This window comes from Globicephala melas, chromosome 3 (assembly GCF_963455315.2).
Source record: "Globicephala melas chromosome 3, mGloMel1.2, whole genome shotgun sequence".
Classification (NCBI taxonomy): domain Eukaryota; kingdom Metazoa; phylum Chordata; class Mammalia; order Artiodactyla; family Delphinidae; genus Globicephala; species Globicephala melas.
This window is the reverse complement of record NC_083316.1, coordinates 16,016,481-16,034,221: the sequence shown is the minus strand read 5'-3', so window position 1 is coordinate 16,034,221 and position 17,741 is coordinate 16,016,481.

Below are 17,741 nucleotides of genomic sequence, written 5' to 3'. Positions count from 1 at the left end.
AATATATTAGAAGGAAGCAGACCTTATGATCTAAAAGAAACTATTTGCCTTTAAAAATAAGAAATATTCACCAACATATAAGGCAGCTTGCTTTTAGCAGACTTTGGCAGCAGCATCATGTGTATTTAATAGTTTCAACCACAGAAATAAATATGGTTTTCTTTCTTGTGGAAGAAAATTTACTAGCTTTAAGTTTAACAATTACATACAAGGTTGTTTCATACACCCAACCATTCATCACTATAGTGACAAGGTGTTATTACAGATTGACAGTAATTACTAAAATAGTGTCTTGAAATAAGAATGGGAAAGGAACCCCTATGGAGCTCTGAGAGCTCCATTGATCTATAACAGTGTACTTATGAGTTACACTGTTATTTTAGCAACTCACTGTTCTAATCATTTCACCTGTTACTGAAGCCAGGGAGAAATGAGATGGCTGAAAGAAGAGGACCAGAGGATAACTGTCAGTAATCATGACTTACTAGTCCCATTTGTTCTGGTGAAAAGGAAAAATCAGTATATAGTGTCAGGACAGATCTGAGGTCCCATGGATTTCCCATACCAATTACCTTGATGTTAGAAAGATAATGTTTTATGAATGAAAGATTAGTAAAATTGAGCAGGAAACTGTGGGGTCTCCCAGGTACAAAAACCTTTGTATGTCCCCCATTTTTTGTTTGTATGAATAAGGCTGCAGCTTCCTACACTTTCCCTGAGTTGCAAAGGGCAGATTCAAACAGATATTAAATAGGGAGGGGAGGGAATGCAGAAACCAAGGAAAGGCAGTCAAGAACAATAGTTTTATCTGTGGTATCTTTGCTATGCAAAAGCTTTTATGTTTCATTAGGTCCTATTTGTTTACTTTTGTTTGTAGTTTCATTATTCTAGGTGGTGGATTGGAAAAGAACTTGCTGTGATTTATGTCAGAGAGCATTCTGCCTATATTTTCCTCTAAGAGTTTTATAGTATTTGGCCTTACAGTGAGGTCTTTAATCTATTTTGAGTTTATTTTTGTGTATGGTGTTAATGTTCTAATTTCATTCTTTTACATGTAGCTGTCCAGGTTTCCCAACACCACTTATTGAAGAGACTGTCTTTTCTCCATTGTTTATTCTTGCCTGCGTTGTCATAGATTAGGTGGCCATAGGTGGGTGGGTTTATCTCTGGACTTTCTATCCCACTCCATTGATCTATATTTCTGTTTTTGTGCCAGTACCATACTGTGTTGATTACTGTAGCTTTGTAGTATAGTCTTAAGTCAGGGGGCCTGATTTCTCCAGCTCCATCCTTCTTTCTCAAGATTGATTTCTCTATTTGGGGTCTTTTGTGTTTCCATAGAAAGTGTAATTTTTTAAATTCTAATTCTGTGAAAAATGTTCTTGGTAATTTGATAGGGATTGATTGCTTTGGGTAATATAGTCACTTTCACAATACTGATTCTTCCAATCCAAGAATGTGGTATATCTCTCCATCTGCTTGTGTCATCTTTGATTTCCTTCATCAGTATCTTATAGTTATCTGAGTACAGGTCTTTTGCCTCCTTAGGTAGGTTTATTCCTAGGTGTTTTATTCTTTTAGATGTGATGGTAAATGGTATTGTTTCCTCAATATCTCTTTCTGCTCTTTCACTGTTAGTGTATAGGAATGCAAGATATTTCTGTGTATTGATTTTGTATCCTGCACCTTTACCAAGACAACCCTCAGAATGGGAGAAAATATTTGCAAATGAAGCAACTGACAAGGGATTAATCTCCAAAATATACAAATAGCTCATGCAGCTCAATATCAAAAAATGAAATCACTCAATCAAAAAGAGGGCAGAAGACCTAAATAGAAATTTCTCCAGAAAAGACATACAGATGGCTAACAAACACATGAAAAGATGCTCAACAACAATAATTGTTAGAGAAATGCAAATCAAAATTACAGTGAGGTATCACGTCACACCAGTCAGAATGGCCATCATCAAAAATTCTACAAACAATAAATGCTATAGAGGGTGTGGAGAAAAGGGAACCCTCCTACACTGTTGGTGGGAATGTAAATTGCTACAGCCACTGTGGAGAATAGTATGGAGTTTCCTTAAAAATCTAAAAATAGAGCTAACATATGACCTAGAAATCCCACTCCTAGGCATATATCCAGAGAAAGCCATAATTCAAAAGGATGCATGCACCCCGATGTTCATTGCAGCACTATTTACAACAGCCAGGACATGGAATCAACCGAAATGTCCATTGACAGAGGAATGGATAAAGAAGATGTGGTACATATGTAGAATGGAATATTACTCAGCCATAAAAAGGAACAAAATAGTACCATTTGCAGATACATGGATGGACCTAGAGACTGTCATACAGACTGAAGTAAATCATAAAGAGAAAAAACAAATATCATATAATAACACTTATATGTGGAATCTAGAAAAATGGTAGAGATGAACTTATCTGCAAAACAGAAATAGAGTCACAGTTGTAGATAACAAACTTATGGTTACCAAGAGGGGAAGGGGGAGTGGGATTAATTGGGAGATTGGGATTGACATATATACACAACTATGTATAAAACAGATAACTAATGAGAACCCACTGTATAGCACAGGGAACTCTACTCAGTGCTTTGTGATGATCTAAATGGGAAGGAAATTGAAATAAGAGTGGATATATGTATACATACAACGGATTCACTTTGCTGTACAGCAAGAAACTAACACAACATTGCAAAGCAACTATACTCCAATAAAAATTAATAATAAAAAAAGGAAACAATAGTACAGTGAGAGGGCAGGGTCCCCATTCCTCTCGGGGGATGTGCATAGCAATCTGGTACATATCACTGAGTTGTACAGGAGCTGGGCCCCAGTGGAGGATGGTAACTTTAGGCTGAGCCAAGAGTAGATCTCACAATGGTTGGAAGCAGAAGACTGATGACTGAGATTCCTGGAACACAGCACCGTTACCTCCCCATCAGCCAATCAGAGGAACATCACAGGCCCTGAAAAAGACTCCACCCCACCAAATTTACCTTTCAACACTCATCCCTAAAGCCCATTGGGGAGTTTGGGTTTTTTGAGCATGAACCACCTGTTCTCCCTGTTTGGCCCTTGCAATAAACCTTTCTCTGCTCCAAACACCACAATTCGGTTTGTTTGGCCTCACTGTGCATTGGACACATGAACTTGGGTTGAAAACATTAGGAAACTTGTGGACAAAGATTAAGTTTAACAACTGTATTAAGTACAAAGTTGATTCATAGATGCTCCCCTCTTCTCTACACCTCCACCCACACTTTATACCATCCATTCTAAAGAGAAGCAGACCATACACAGAGACACACACATACAAAAATATGCCAGAGGCTGCCATAAGCTGTGGTCCTTCATCCATGTTCCATTTATTTTTTTTTATACATGGAATATCATTGTTCTTACTTATTGACTTAAAAAATGGAGGTACAAATTAGAGTTGCATAGTTTCACTTTCTGTCAGCTTTTAATATTTACCACGGCACATATGTTATTATATGTTTTATGATCTTCATAAGACCGACCCTAAGCTTACTTTTACTTATACTCTGCAATTTAGAGGTAGTGTTTTCAGTTTCTATTTTCAGTTTCTCCAGGTGGATTACATATACAGGAAATGTTCCTAAAGTGGAGGTTTTCAAATTTCTCTTTATCACTTTTAATAATGGCTGTATATTCTTAAACAATATACATAGTAAAATATCTGGGTCCCCATGGCAAACGCATTGTCTATTTGCTTGGTCACAAGGAAAATGAGCAAACTTTGCCTCAGGCCAAGTGCAGTGGGAGAAATTTCTCCCAGTCTCCCATTTCAGTGCTTTCCACTTTTCCCCAACCCCTGTGGTCCCTCAATAAGCTCCTTCTACACTCCACACTCTTGTGACTTTTTCTCTCCCTCTTCCCTGTAATTGCTCTAAGGGAACTGAAATGAAAAAGAAGACAGGATTCATTTTGTGTGTGGACATTTGCAGAAGAGCAGCATTTCACAGAACTCAGAGCCCAGAGGTACAGGTGGAAACATAGATTCAAAGATGAACATGATCTGAGGAGTTAAATTATTAAAAAAATAATTGCCTCTCCTCCCTCAATGGAGAGAAGAATGATTTTCTAAATTATAGGAAAAATAGAATAGAGAATTTTAGCATTGACTTTCCTTTTGTGAGGACTTGTGCCTCAAAAGGCAACAATCTCTTTAATATATGGGTCCACTTTCAGTACCTTTTAAATTAGTAGTTTCTTTAATTTGCCAGGTGTAAAATATCTTATCCTCATAATGACCCCACAATATGTTATTTTGGAGCCAATAAATAAAGTGGAAAATGATGACAATTACGTGCTGACTTTGAATCATGGACTCCAAGCAGACTCCTCTACTGAGTCACAGACGTTCCTTGGCTGCACATTTCCAACAACAATTCCTTCTGGGCATTTCAAATATAAAATTTCTAAAGTGATTTTCACTACTCATGTTTCCTCCACCTTTTTCCCATTCTTCTCTTTATCTTTGAAACTCATTCAGAGGTCAGAATTGTCTGACTAGTTTATCAAAAGCTGTTAAGAGTATTTCATAAAGGATCAGTTTCTCATGAAGGCAAACAGTTACAACAACCCGTTAGGATTAATACAACTACTTTAAAGAATGTGCAGAACAGGCTAAATAGAGCCCATAAATGGATATGAACGAAGAGAGGTGACAGAGAGACAAGCCCAGCAGGCCCCTCCCAGGGCTTTCTCATTTAGATGTTATTCTTGGACATCAAGAGTTCTGAATGTTGAACTATATAATAGTTGATAATATCCCTCTTACTTCAAATTCAGTATTGAATAGTTTTGTTCAACCATAACCTCAGATTTGTATATATATATATATATATAAAATTATTATTATTATTATTTTTTTTTGTGTGTGTGGTATATGGGCCTCTCACTGTTGCGGCCTCTCCCATTGCAGAGCACAGGCTCCGGACGCGCAGGCTCAGTGGCCATGGCTCACGGGCCTAGCCGCTCCGCGGCATGTGGGATCTTCCTGGACCGGGGCACGCACCCGTGTCCCCTGCATCGGCAGGCGGACTCTCAACCACTGCACCACCAGGGAAGCCCTGTATATATTTTTTGAAGTTCAGAATTATTCCAGGAAGTTTAGAAGTAGATTTATTAATGTGTATATCAGTGTGAGATCGTTTCATGAGAAGTCAGAGAAGAGACATGCGCTTTCCTTCACAGCATTGAAGTGCCTATAAATATTCCCGTAAATGTACCTTTGAAAGTTCATTCCGTGGAGGTGGGAGTAACTTGTTTACAAAAATCTTGCACACAACTTCATAAACAGAACCTGCATATGATCCAAATGGGGAATAAAGTCCTCCAAGAAAGTATTAAATTGCAGTAAAGAACTTATTGTGGTGCATCTAATCTCTATTTGAAGACTGTCATTTCTCTAAAGTGCAGCCACAAACCAAATTATCTCGAACTGATGCTCCGAATGAGAAGCTGTGTGTATGTGCTTATGCCTAGTAATGTCTTCCGCTCTGGGTGAAAACGTCCACCTTGTCAGTCTCATTTCCACCTCACCCTCTTCATGTAAGTTAATTATGTAAAAAGAATAAAACCTCGCAAGCTGTTTCGAGAATATTTGTCTAAGTAAACACCGCATCATATAAATTCCTACAGACTTCTGATTTCCCGTCGTTGATGTGCTAAGGTAAATCCCGTTACTCAGGTCTTTCAGTTTGTGCCATGTTTAAAAAAAAATGTATCTCATATAACTACTCTTTGATGCTTTTGGTGAAATTTACAGCTTCCCTTGTTTTCTGTTTTAAAATATGTCTTTGAATTGTAAAAATTGTTGCACACGTATTACAAAATTTGCAAAATTCAGAATCTTCCTGAGAATAAAATGTAAAACTCTTCACCCATAGATTGAAGGTATCTTCTCATTATCATGATCTGTCCAATCATGAACTTTTCCTGCCATTTTCTCTTTAATACTCCCTAATCCCCTTCTCCTCCTCCCCCCTCTTTCTTTCATGTTCTCTCTCTTTTCTTTCATTTTTTTTTCTTTTTACATATCATTCTCTCACAGTCTTTTTCTTCCTTGTACATTCTTTAATTTTCTTTCTCAGTCTCATTCTTTGGTGTTCTCTCTCTCTGACTACACACACATACACACACACACACACACACCCATTAACTCTTATACTGAAGAACTAAAATTGTCTTCAGAAAAGTCCTTACCATTTCTTTTTTGGGTTATATCTAGATATTTTAATTATTTTAGTTGCTACATTTAAAGGAATAATCCCCTCAGTTATGTCTTCTAACTGTATTTTCTGATATATATGAAAACTGATGTTTCTTAAACAATACTACCATAGTTCCTACTTTTATGTAATGCTCCTTACAAAGGCTAAACTTAACAAAGGAAAACGGATGATAGTGAGCAAGTTTATTTATTCTCAATTTTAAAGGTAATGCTGCTAGCATGTCATCAGGATGAGGAGTATTTGTTGTTATTTGGGGGCATTTATATGTTCTCATGTTAAGGAAATAGCTTCTATGATTAGTCCATTCACTTGTTTGTTTTTATAGCTGTGGATTTTGGATTTTATTCAATGTGTTTTAGCATTAACTAGTATCTTTGGAGATTTTTATTAGCTGTATGAAAAACATGTTCTCTTAATACAGGTCAAATATCATTTCAATATGGGTTTTAATTCTTTTAAAAATTCTGTAAAAGTAAATTTTATTCTTTATAGGATTTTGTGTATATATATATATATTCCAAAGTTTTATTTTTCTTTCTATTTTTCTAAATTTGTAGTGCTCTATCTTTATTTTTAAAAATCAAGATTGAAAGATCATCGCCCTTATAGACTTTTACTAAAAATACCATTATGAATAAATGACTGAAATACTAAGTATGTCCTTTTAAATATGTTTGTGCATAAGTGTGTGTGCGTGTGTGTGTGTGTGAGAGAGAGAGAGAGAGAGAGAGAGAGAGAGAGAGAGAACACCAGCAAATGAGACTGGGAAAGAATATTAAAGAGTGTCCAGAAAAGAAGAATATTGTGAGAGAAAGATATGGAAAAAGAAAGATTTATTAATCTATAAAACATCCTAAACTATTAAATTTTTTTTAAAGATTCTAAACTATGATTTAAAGTAAAAGAGAATTATTCATTAGACTACCATTTTGAGTTGGTACTCCTATAAATATTTGCCAATCTGAGATTCTTGTCTAGATTAGACAAATTAAAGACACAGAAACACATATACATCTAATGTATAATATGTTTAAAATAGACAATATTGCATTTGTGAGTAAATAATTGATTTACTTATAATTATCTTTATTTTTTTTTAATTTTGCATTCACCAAAGTTTGTTTGTTCTCTTTCCTTGATTTTTTAAAGTTGATACAATTTCCTTTGCTTCAATTTTTCTTTCTTAGTTTCAAATTTAAAATTATGTTTCTCTTCCCAACAATTGCAATTTCTTTAAAATGTGTCTAGCTGCAACTATATTTTCAATGCTACCCAAGACTCATCTCTGTATTAAAATTTGGGAAATTATCCACCGTTTAGCCTTTAAATATTACCTCTTGCCCATTCTCTGTTCTCTCTTCCCATATAAATGAGAGTGTCCAAGATGAAAGCCACAGTCTTTTTTTTTTTTAAATCTGATTTCAGAAAATGCATCCCATCATTTCTATGGTATTCTATTTTGTAAAAGTTAGTCAAATAAGTCTAGCCCACACCCAGGGATATGAATCTAGGACACAGATATCATTGGGGATTATTGTAGAGACTGCCTACCACAATAATTAAAGTATTTAATGATATTTGTTTATCTCTGAAATCTATGGTCCATTCACATATTGTCACATGTAATAAAATTGATTATTTGTAGTCTTATCTGTTCAAAATTTGTATATTGTTATTTTGTTTATATTACAAAGTTTTACAGGTAGCAAGTAAATGCTATAGCATAAATCATTCCTATCATGTCTTTGTTTTTAACAGGTCTGATCTCTCAAAGGCTGAGGGAATTTTATTATCCTTGGCAAATATCAGATATTCACCAAGGCACACTCGTATCACTAAAAGTATCTGATTTTCTTAATATGATACCATGTCTTTCACTTATGGTAGAGTGATTTATTTAGATATTAACTTGAGTTCTGTTCACGAACTGCCCAGTCACAAAACCCCTGCCATTCTCAGAAAGAAACCAAAGCATAAAGCTGAAGCTGCTTGATAGGAACTTGTAGTTTTTGATGAAAGACCCGAGACAGAATTTAGTTGAGTTTAATTAGTGCTCTATTTCTAGCACAGAGGATGTACAAAGAATATACATAATAAGATTTGTTGGAATATTAAGTCAAAGGTAAATTTAAGGAAATAAATGAATGGAAAAGGTATAAAAACTCTCATGAGGGCCAGAAGACAGAGGGTGAGGTGACCACAGATGGAGCAAATGCACCTTGGACCTAGAGGGTGGGGCCTGAGGCTCTGAACCATGGCCATAGCAGCAATAACGTTGTTGTTCATTATAGTTAAAATCTAAGATCTTCACATACAATTGGGATAGAACACCCTCATATTGACTGAGATTTAAATTTTCATAAGATTATTCAGATGCAGGCATAATGTCATTTTTGTTTGGTTTATTTATATGTTTTAATTTTTACTATGACATTTTAGCTCTCCTGTGTTTCCAGTCCAAACATTACATATGTTTCATAGATGGAGTTTTATCTAAAATTGCAATTATTTCAAAGAATTACAGAAAGATTACCCAATCAGTCATTAAATTTGGTATATTTGGAGACAAATGTTATGACCCTTAAAGACTTTTCCTAAAAAATGCTATTGTGAATTAATGTCTCAAATACTAAATATGCCCCTTTAAATATGTTTCAGTCTACCTTTTGCTAATTCTTAATTGTGGATGTAATAACTGCAAAGTTAAGGAGGATATCATGATAAGGTTCTGCTACCATGTCTGTGGAACTAATTTGGATTAAGAGAGTGTTGTAAGATTGTAAAAACTTAGGTGCTTGGACTCGTTTCCTGTTGTTGCTGCAACAGATTACCACCAATTTTGTGGTATCTTACAGTTCTGTGGGTTAGAAAACTTACTGGGCTAAAATCGAGGTGTTGGCAGGGCTTTTTCCCATTTTGGTGGCTCTAAGGGAGAAGCCCTTTCCTTGCCCTTTCTAGCTTCTAAATTTGGCCTTCATTCCAGACATATGGCCCTCCTCCTCCAAGTTCAAAGTCAACGGGGAAGGGTAGACCCCCCCTCACAGGGTGTCACTCTGACCTCTGCTTCTGTCCTCACATCTTTTCTGACTTGAACTCTTCGGCTTCCCTCTGCACTATTAAAAACCATTGTGATTACTTCGGGCCTATCAGGATTATCCATGATAATCTCCCTATTGTATTTTATTTCATTCCTTTTTATCAAAAAATAGAGTTTTATTAGGGCAATGTGACATACTGGCGTAAAGCACTACACCATTTGACAGGGCATCCTTTCAAAAGTGAGCCCCAGCATACAGTTATGTAGCTTCCCCACTAATCCTTGTTACCTACGGCTACTAATTTAATCCTAACGATTGAGTAAACTTTTCTTTCTACAACACGCTGTACACTCACTTCAGTTTAGCATAGCAGCTCTTCTAACTTCACGAATGGAGTCGTGTGCTTGGCTGACAGTAAGTACCTCAATATGCTGGTCTCACATCTTCTCTGTGACCATGGCACCAGATTCCCTGGACAGCTGGGGCCAAACCAACCCCACATCTGCCTGACAGAGTGTTCCCGGATGCCACATCACCCAGGGAGGGAGGACTGTTCCAAGTTGGAGGAGAGGCTAAAAGAAGTGGAACCCAACCTCTTCACCAGGGTGGCCTTAGCTCCTCCTCGTAAGTGTGGCCTGCAGATCCTTGGGCTTTTCTGTCTGGTGGCCTCACCCATGGGCTGTACCTGGGCTGAGTGGGCTGCTGCAGGACAGGGACCTCCCAGTATCAGATCTGAGTAACAACATCCAAGGTAACTGTGCCCACACAACTCTAACCCCTTTGTATAAATTAACAGGTTTATTTCTCAAAATTACAAGATGGGTATTATTATTACCCTCCAGTTAGAATCAGAGAGAGATTTCACTAATCTGTCAAACGTAGATCCAGGATGTGAATCCAGGTTGTTTTGTTCCAGGAGTTGCAAGCAAAGGGCTAGGGGATGGGATGGAGCTTCCTGGTCAGCAGACAAAGCCAAGGCACAGAGGCAACTTTGTCCATCCTAGAAGCAAGGCCACCACAGCCAGGCTGTGTCCCCTGGCTCCCTGGGCCAGACCAGGGTTCTGTGTTCCTGAGAGGCCAAGGCTTTCTCTCTCCCTGCTCCCCCAGGCTTCCCTGAGTGGATCTCTTTCTCCCAGCAGCACTGTTGCTCTGGACTTTATTCATTCCCTGAGTGATTCCTTCCTACTCCATTAAACTAGGCAGTCCTGACTCAACTGGTTCCCAGCTCCTTACCAGCCTTGAGAGTCATCAAGACCTATAGTCTCCAAACAAGGAGTGCATCAGCTGCCTCTTCAGGGCAAGGGGGTTCCAAGTCCACCTATACCCTGCTCTTCTCCAGATAAAAATAAAGGATTAGAGTTACTGAACCAAACATCGATCCGCTCACCCCCGCTCAGTAAAGCCGATCTCCTGACACCGACTGTAGTGAAGGAAAGTGCAGCGTTTATTGCAGGGCACCAAGCAAGGAGTCCAGGCAGCTAATGCTCAAAAAGCTTTTCAGGAAAGGTTTCAGGAAAGCATTTAAAAAAATGTTTAATCTTAAAATTTTAAAAAAAATGTATTATATATTGGAGTATAGTTAATTAACAGTGTTGTGTTAATTTCCGGTGTACAGCAAAGTGATTCAGTTATACATATACATGCATCTATACTTTTTTCAAATTCTTTTCCCATATAGGTTATTACAGAATATTGAGGAGAGTTCCCTGTGCTATGGGGTCACAGAGTATGTGATCAGCTCACGAACAATTATCTGATTGGTTGATGGTGAGGTAACAGGGTGGTGTCACAGGGTTATTATCAATCCTTAGGCTTCAGGAGGCCTGGGGCTACATCCTTATGGTCATCAAGTAGTTATACTCTTCCATTTGGTGGGGGTCTTCACATCTGTAAAACAACTCAGGAAATGTGCTTCAGTTACTGTTATCTAGGTACTTCAGAGAAGAGCTAAAGCAGAGGATATGGGAGGGGGGTCTATTTTGGGAAAGCCCCTTAGGGTCCTGCTCTGTAATATTAGTGACCTCCTCTATCTTCACCTCCTGGCATCTATCCTACTGCAAAAGCAGCATTACACCCCCTGACAGCACCTGCCAGCCACTGCCCTGTCACTGTCCACTTTCCCCCAACTCCATATAAGGGACCCTCTCTCTGTTTCAGGCTGGGTGTCTGCATTTTGAGGCCCAGTTCCAGCTGCTCCACTTGCCAGGCCAGCTCCTGGACCAGCTGCTCTGCCTCTGATGGACTGGGGACAGTGACTGTGAAAAGGCACCAGGACTGCAGAGACCCCAATGCCCCTATCCCACCCCCCTTCTTGCCGTAACTCTGCAAACCTGAGAGCACCAAATCTCCCTATTTTGAAGTCAGCTGATGAACAAACTTACTTCCGCATTGCATTCAACTTAACATATTCACAGGTCCTGGGGATTAGGACATGGGCATGTTGGAAGGGGGGGGCATTATTCTGCCTACTGTAATGGTTTCAAGATAACTTTAAGTTAGGAAGCATTAGTCACATATTCCTGTTTAATGAAAATATGCATTTATCAACACTGTATTTATACTGCTTGAAAACTGCAGGTCTTCTAATAATGATGTTACTTAAAAAATGTGGAATAGTCTTTTAAGGAATACTTCTTAAGGCAAGACAGTACTGAGGATATGTTACATGGCCTTTATTAGACTATTACGAAACACAGAAAAAAATGAATTTTGAATGTGTGTGTGTTTGTGGGTGTGAGTGTTTCTGGGTGTGTAGGTATGGTGTATAAGAGAGAGTACAGAGAAAGAGAACAAGAATGAAGGAGAATGGGAATATATTTGGCAAAAACATTTTTTTCATGAACTCATTTTCTGGTTAAGGTAATATTTGTTCCTTTGAAATCTCTCTGAAATTTATTTAGGAAAGATTTGTTTAAACATGCAATTATTTACACCATTCTTTAATAGCCAATTTCCTTTTACTTAAAAGCCACGTTTGCAAATTTCTAACTAAAGATAATGACCATGCTAAAATTATTTGGCTCCCTTCTTTCTTGCTGCATTTTCTCTTTCCTGTCTGCAACACAATCACACTACTGCACTAAAACCAATCATTTTCCTTTCCAAAAGTGTTTTCTTTCTAAAGAAAATCAACAGGAACTATTTTGTACTCTCACTTGCCTATTCAAATTGGCTTACTGTATTCCCTTTACATTAAGTTGGCTTACCTCTGCATGTGTGTATGTGTGTACACTGTTACTGCACTTCTAACACTTTTTTACAGGGCCCCAATTTAAAACAACACAATACTCCTTTACACTAATAATAGCATTCTTTCCTACTGAGAACTGATGGTTTAAACAGATTATAAAAAAATCATGATGTTAAACTTACTCATAAGAAACTCCATCCACATATTTGTTCTTAATATGACTTTTTTACCCCTTCACCATTCCTTTCCCCAGTTTCAGAAAGTTAGTCTATTATTCAGAGTCTCTGTTGAGCTGTAACAGTTGCTAATACTTTTCTGAACTTAACCTGACTAGACAGGTTTAATCATTGCTTGCCCTTCGAGTATATATACCTCTACTTTTCATGCTGAGGGAGCTGAAATTCCTATATCATTAATAAAGTCCCAGGGACACTATTAATCAATGTCATTTTGATTCATCCTCCTAATATACAGTCTATGAACTCCTATTTACTATTTTCACCCCAAATGCGTCAAGATTGAACATTTGCTACTGTAAAACCTTCTAGAGGTCAACCAAGTTAGCTCTAATTAATTGTGTTACAGCTTGTATTTTATACAATACTTACCACACTTATAACTATATATGAAATTTATTTTTATTAGTATCTTCCCTCCTCCTGGGACTGTGGGCCCATGAAAAGACTGTCTATATTGTTCAACCTTGTCCTCTGGCTTTTAGCCTCATGGCTGGAATAGAGCAAAGCTCAAAGCATTTTGAAGATTAAAAAAATGCAAGATGATTCCTTTGGATGCTTGGCATAGGATAGTTGGACATAGATTATCATGAGAGTAGAGATGAATAACTCTTTTCATTGTTATTGTATATTTTCTAGACTCTGCTAACCAATATTTTCCAAAAATATATATGGAGAATGCATGTATAAACAGTGACCAAGTACAGAAGACCATAATTCTGTAGCTTGTCTTATATCAAAATCTTTTAAAATTCTTTTTGCTATTATGTAGCTTGGATTCCCTTCATGCCTAATGCTCTGTTAAGGTGTTATTTGCAAGGGTGAGGCAATGTATGAACTTCATGTCGGTATTTCAAAGTAAGTAAACAATGGATATCCACTAAATTGTTTTGAGCAAGAAAATATTAGCTAAACCTTATAGTTTTAGAAAAGTATAAAAGATTGTGTATTCTTGTCTCGATTTGTGATGCCCTCCAGTGCCTACCTGCTTTCATGGATCCACATGTTGTTTACCTGCATTAGCATGTTAAGCTTGAACCCAGATATGGGTCCTAACAGCCCCTCTAACTGTTCAGAATGGAGTGTCAATATGTCATAACTGATTTTTTCTATTATTTATCATTATAAAGATGACAGATACAGTTATTCTTGTGGACATAGTATGGATTTTATAAATATTATTAACTCTAAGGGTGGGGAAGGACTGACTTTTTTCAAATATTTTTGAGCTGAGTTTATTCTGTAAGCAGTAGATATGTCACAGTTTTTTTTTTTTTTCTTTAGCTCTATGCTAAAGATATTGAAATACCCATTTGGAGATCATATTCAATATTTACCATTATAAATCCATATTTACGATTTAAACTATGGCTTCTATAGTATTTGATACTGATGTTTGTCCTTCAAAAATGCCATAATCCACAACAATGCTCTTTAAAATATACCTTTTCATTTATCTATATCTATATAATTATATCTATACCTATACATGTGTCTCATGAATGTGTGTGTGTGTTTGTAACCTTAATTTTCATGACTTTTGATAAGGACAAAAACAAATAAATGAGGCTGTTTTTTTTCTTTTTCTTTTTTTTTTTGCGGTACGCAGGTCTCTCACTGTTGTGGCCTCTCCCGTTGCGGAGCACAGGTTCCGGACGCGCAGGCTCAGCGGCCATGGCTCACGGGCCCAGCCGCTCCGCGGCATGTGGGATCCTCCCGGACCAGGGCACGAACCTGTGTCCCCTGCATCGGCAAGCGGACTCCCAACCACTGCGCCACTAGGGAAGCCCAATGAGACTGTTTTTAAAGATAAAGAATCTGAAGTAGAGAAGAGACTTTCCATAGAAAGTCAGGAGAAAATGTACTGTTGTTTCCTACAACAGGTTTTAAATTTTGACTAACAAAATACACATGAATGCTCTCATAAGCAGACGCGCGCGCACACACACACACACACATACACACACACAGAGAGACACACACACACACACACGACTGTTAATTTGATTTGGTTTGAAGTAAACTAGGTCTAAATTTTTAATAGATTAAGAAACTGACCTTCAGGAAATATGGGTAACAGTGATTTATTACACACTGCTTGTTATACAATCCAAAAATATGGTTAAAATTTTCATGGTGGCTTAAGCAACTCTCTAAAAATAAAATTGTCCTCTCAAAATTTTTCCCAAATTCTATAGGGCCCCTTTGGGGTATATGTAAAGGGGAATATGTGTTGAGAGGAGTAAATATTGGAACTTCAACCTTTATTTTTAAAATTTTCTGTGTGGGTTATTCAGTAGGAAATAAATAAATTTTAATAAGTAATGATCAAATGCTGGTGGTTACTCTCTATGTTTCTATTATTAAGGCTGTAGTATCCAAGAAGATAGAATCCACTGGTATTTATAATGTGTGTGTCATTTATTATACAATGCCTTATAATGTATCCTTGAGTTGGTTTATACCATACCATTATAAAATTGGGCCAATCCATTTGAGTCTATAGTGTCTTCCTCCAAAATGGATCATAACATTATTAAATCTGTGGTGAAGCCTACAAGATGGAATTGTGCATATGTGTGCGTGTGATATATTGATTTTTATGTGTGTGTGTATATATATATATATATACACACATAATATCTGTATATTACCTACATAGAAATACATAGGTGTTATGTATATATATTGAACTTTATATTTTTAGTGTACACATCCCTTCTCACCTGCACACATAATCTCTAAGTGTATTTAGTGTATATAGATTCAAGAGGAAGTGGTTTCAATATTCCTTTATCTTGATAGCATCTTTGTTCTGGGAAACAAATAAAAATACCCATCATTACATGCAATTTCAATATAAATACCTTCTTTAAAAGTAGAGATATTCAGGTATTCAGGTATGATTCATTATATGCAATTTCAATATGAATATCTTCTTTAAAAAATATAGATACTCATGTATACATATGACTAGGTATGGACATCAGAGGTATTCAGATATGCATTCATTGTGGGTGGTAATTTTTTTTATTATCTTAGGTAAATTATGGGATAAGGTAAAATATGGTTACAACTTTTCAGACTAAGTTATTTTTGATGAAAATGTATTTTATTTCTAGCTAATGGGATAAGACATGTGAAGGGAACATCTATGATTTTGTGTCATATCACCTATCTCTGAAGGGACCCTAAATCCTAAATTAGAATGAATTATTTTTGTTAAGGTCTCTGTACACGGCTGCTTCAAGAGAAGACTACATAGTTTGAAAGAGCGGAGCTAATGGTCATGACCCTATCTATATAAGAAGCTCTGATTTTCTTTTGTGCCAGGAAGATCAGTATATTTTTAAAATAGCATCCTCACAGTGTTATTTATCTAAGTAGTTAATGCTCATATCCTATAATTCTAATGATGTATGTTTGTCTATTTTTTATCTGTTTATCTTAATCCACTCTTATTAAGCCATAATATCAGAGAACAGATTCTGGAGCTTCAGTTTTTACTCTAGGTCAACTCTTCTGAATGTCCAGAAAGTCAACTTGTTTGTGGGGAGATGCTTAAAATACCCTGAACCATTTTGTTGGGGAGTTTTTGATGGAAGGCCATTTAGGCATAGATAGAGAAGGTGGCTTTTTCCTGTAAGATTCACAGGAATCAAACAGGTGACATTCAAATGTCCATGTCAAGAAGAACTGCACATCTGTGTGGGCTGTGTGTGGTATTCACAGAAGTGAAAATGAGTGAATTTATAGTATTTCTTCTATTTCCCACTACTGGATATGCTCCAGATGGTGTTTAATAGTCTGCCAATTCTGACTGTTTTTTTTCTGTCTTACTCCCATCACATGCTTCTCCAATGTCACCCAGCAACTCCCTTCCCCTTCATTTTTCTTCAGGGGGTGTCTCTTATTCAGCTTTAATGAGGGGGGATACAGAGGATTATATTTCTCTTATTCTTCACTCTTTCTAGTTCTATTGTTAAGTTCTAATCTCTTTTCACAGCATCCCTCAGGATTTCCTTTAAATTTCTGCTAGATTCAATTATGTCAATTGTTGACTCTCTTTATATCCTAATAAATTCATATTTTAATTATTCTAGAGACTACATTCATGCACCTCAATCATTAAGAGAAAATTATATCTAAGAGGTAAGGAAAGGAAAATCCCAAAGATTATTTCTAGTTACATTACTAATAAGTTATATGTAAATTCTACATGGATTTCTAATTAAATAATCATACTACATGCATGTAATAAGATTATTCCAGAGTAGACTTGAAGTAAAATATCTTACATAAGTTAAATGTTTAATTATAAGATAACCTATTTAAGTGCTTTCTGGCTTATCTATGTATTATCTTATGTGATTAATATTTATTAAAGACCGGATATGCTAAGTCTTATGGATACAGTAATAAAAACAGACAATAGAGGGGTCTGTTCCCATGAAGTTTACTTTTTAGTAGAGGAGATTTAAAAATAGGTAAACAAAGATTATGAGTAACTTTAGATAGAGATAAGTATAATAAAGGAAATAAAAATAGCTAGTAGAGGATGGATAGAGGAAGGATAATTTGAATTATGTGGTCAAGGAATCTCTGCTAAGGCAAATCTAGAGCTAGAAATTGAATGCAAGAGAAAGTGAAAAAATTCTTCTCCAAGCAAAGTAAATAATAACTAAAAACTCACTTTTTTCACCATAAAAGTGAGTTTAGTCTGTGTATTAGTTTGCTAGAGCTTCCATAATAAAGTACCACTAACTAGGTGGCTTAAATAATAGAAATTTATTGTTTAATAGTTCTGGAAGCTGGAAGTCTGAGAACAAAGTGTTGGTAGGGTTGATTCCTTCTGGGAGCTGTGAGGAATAACCAATTCCATCACCCTACTCTAGCTTTGGTGGTTTGTTAGTAATCCTTTGTGTTCCTTGGCTTATAGAAGCTTCACTCTGATCTCGGCCTTTATCTTCACATGTCATTCTCCCT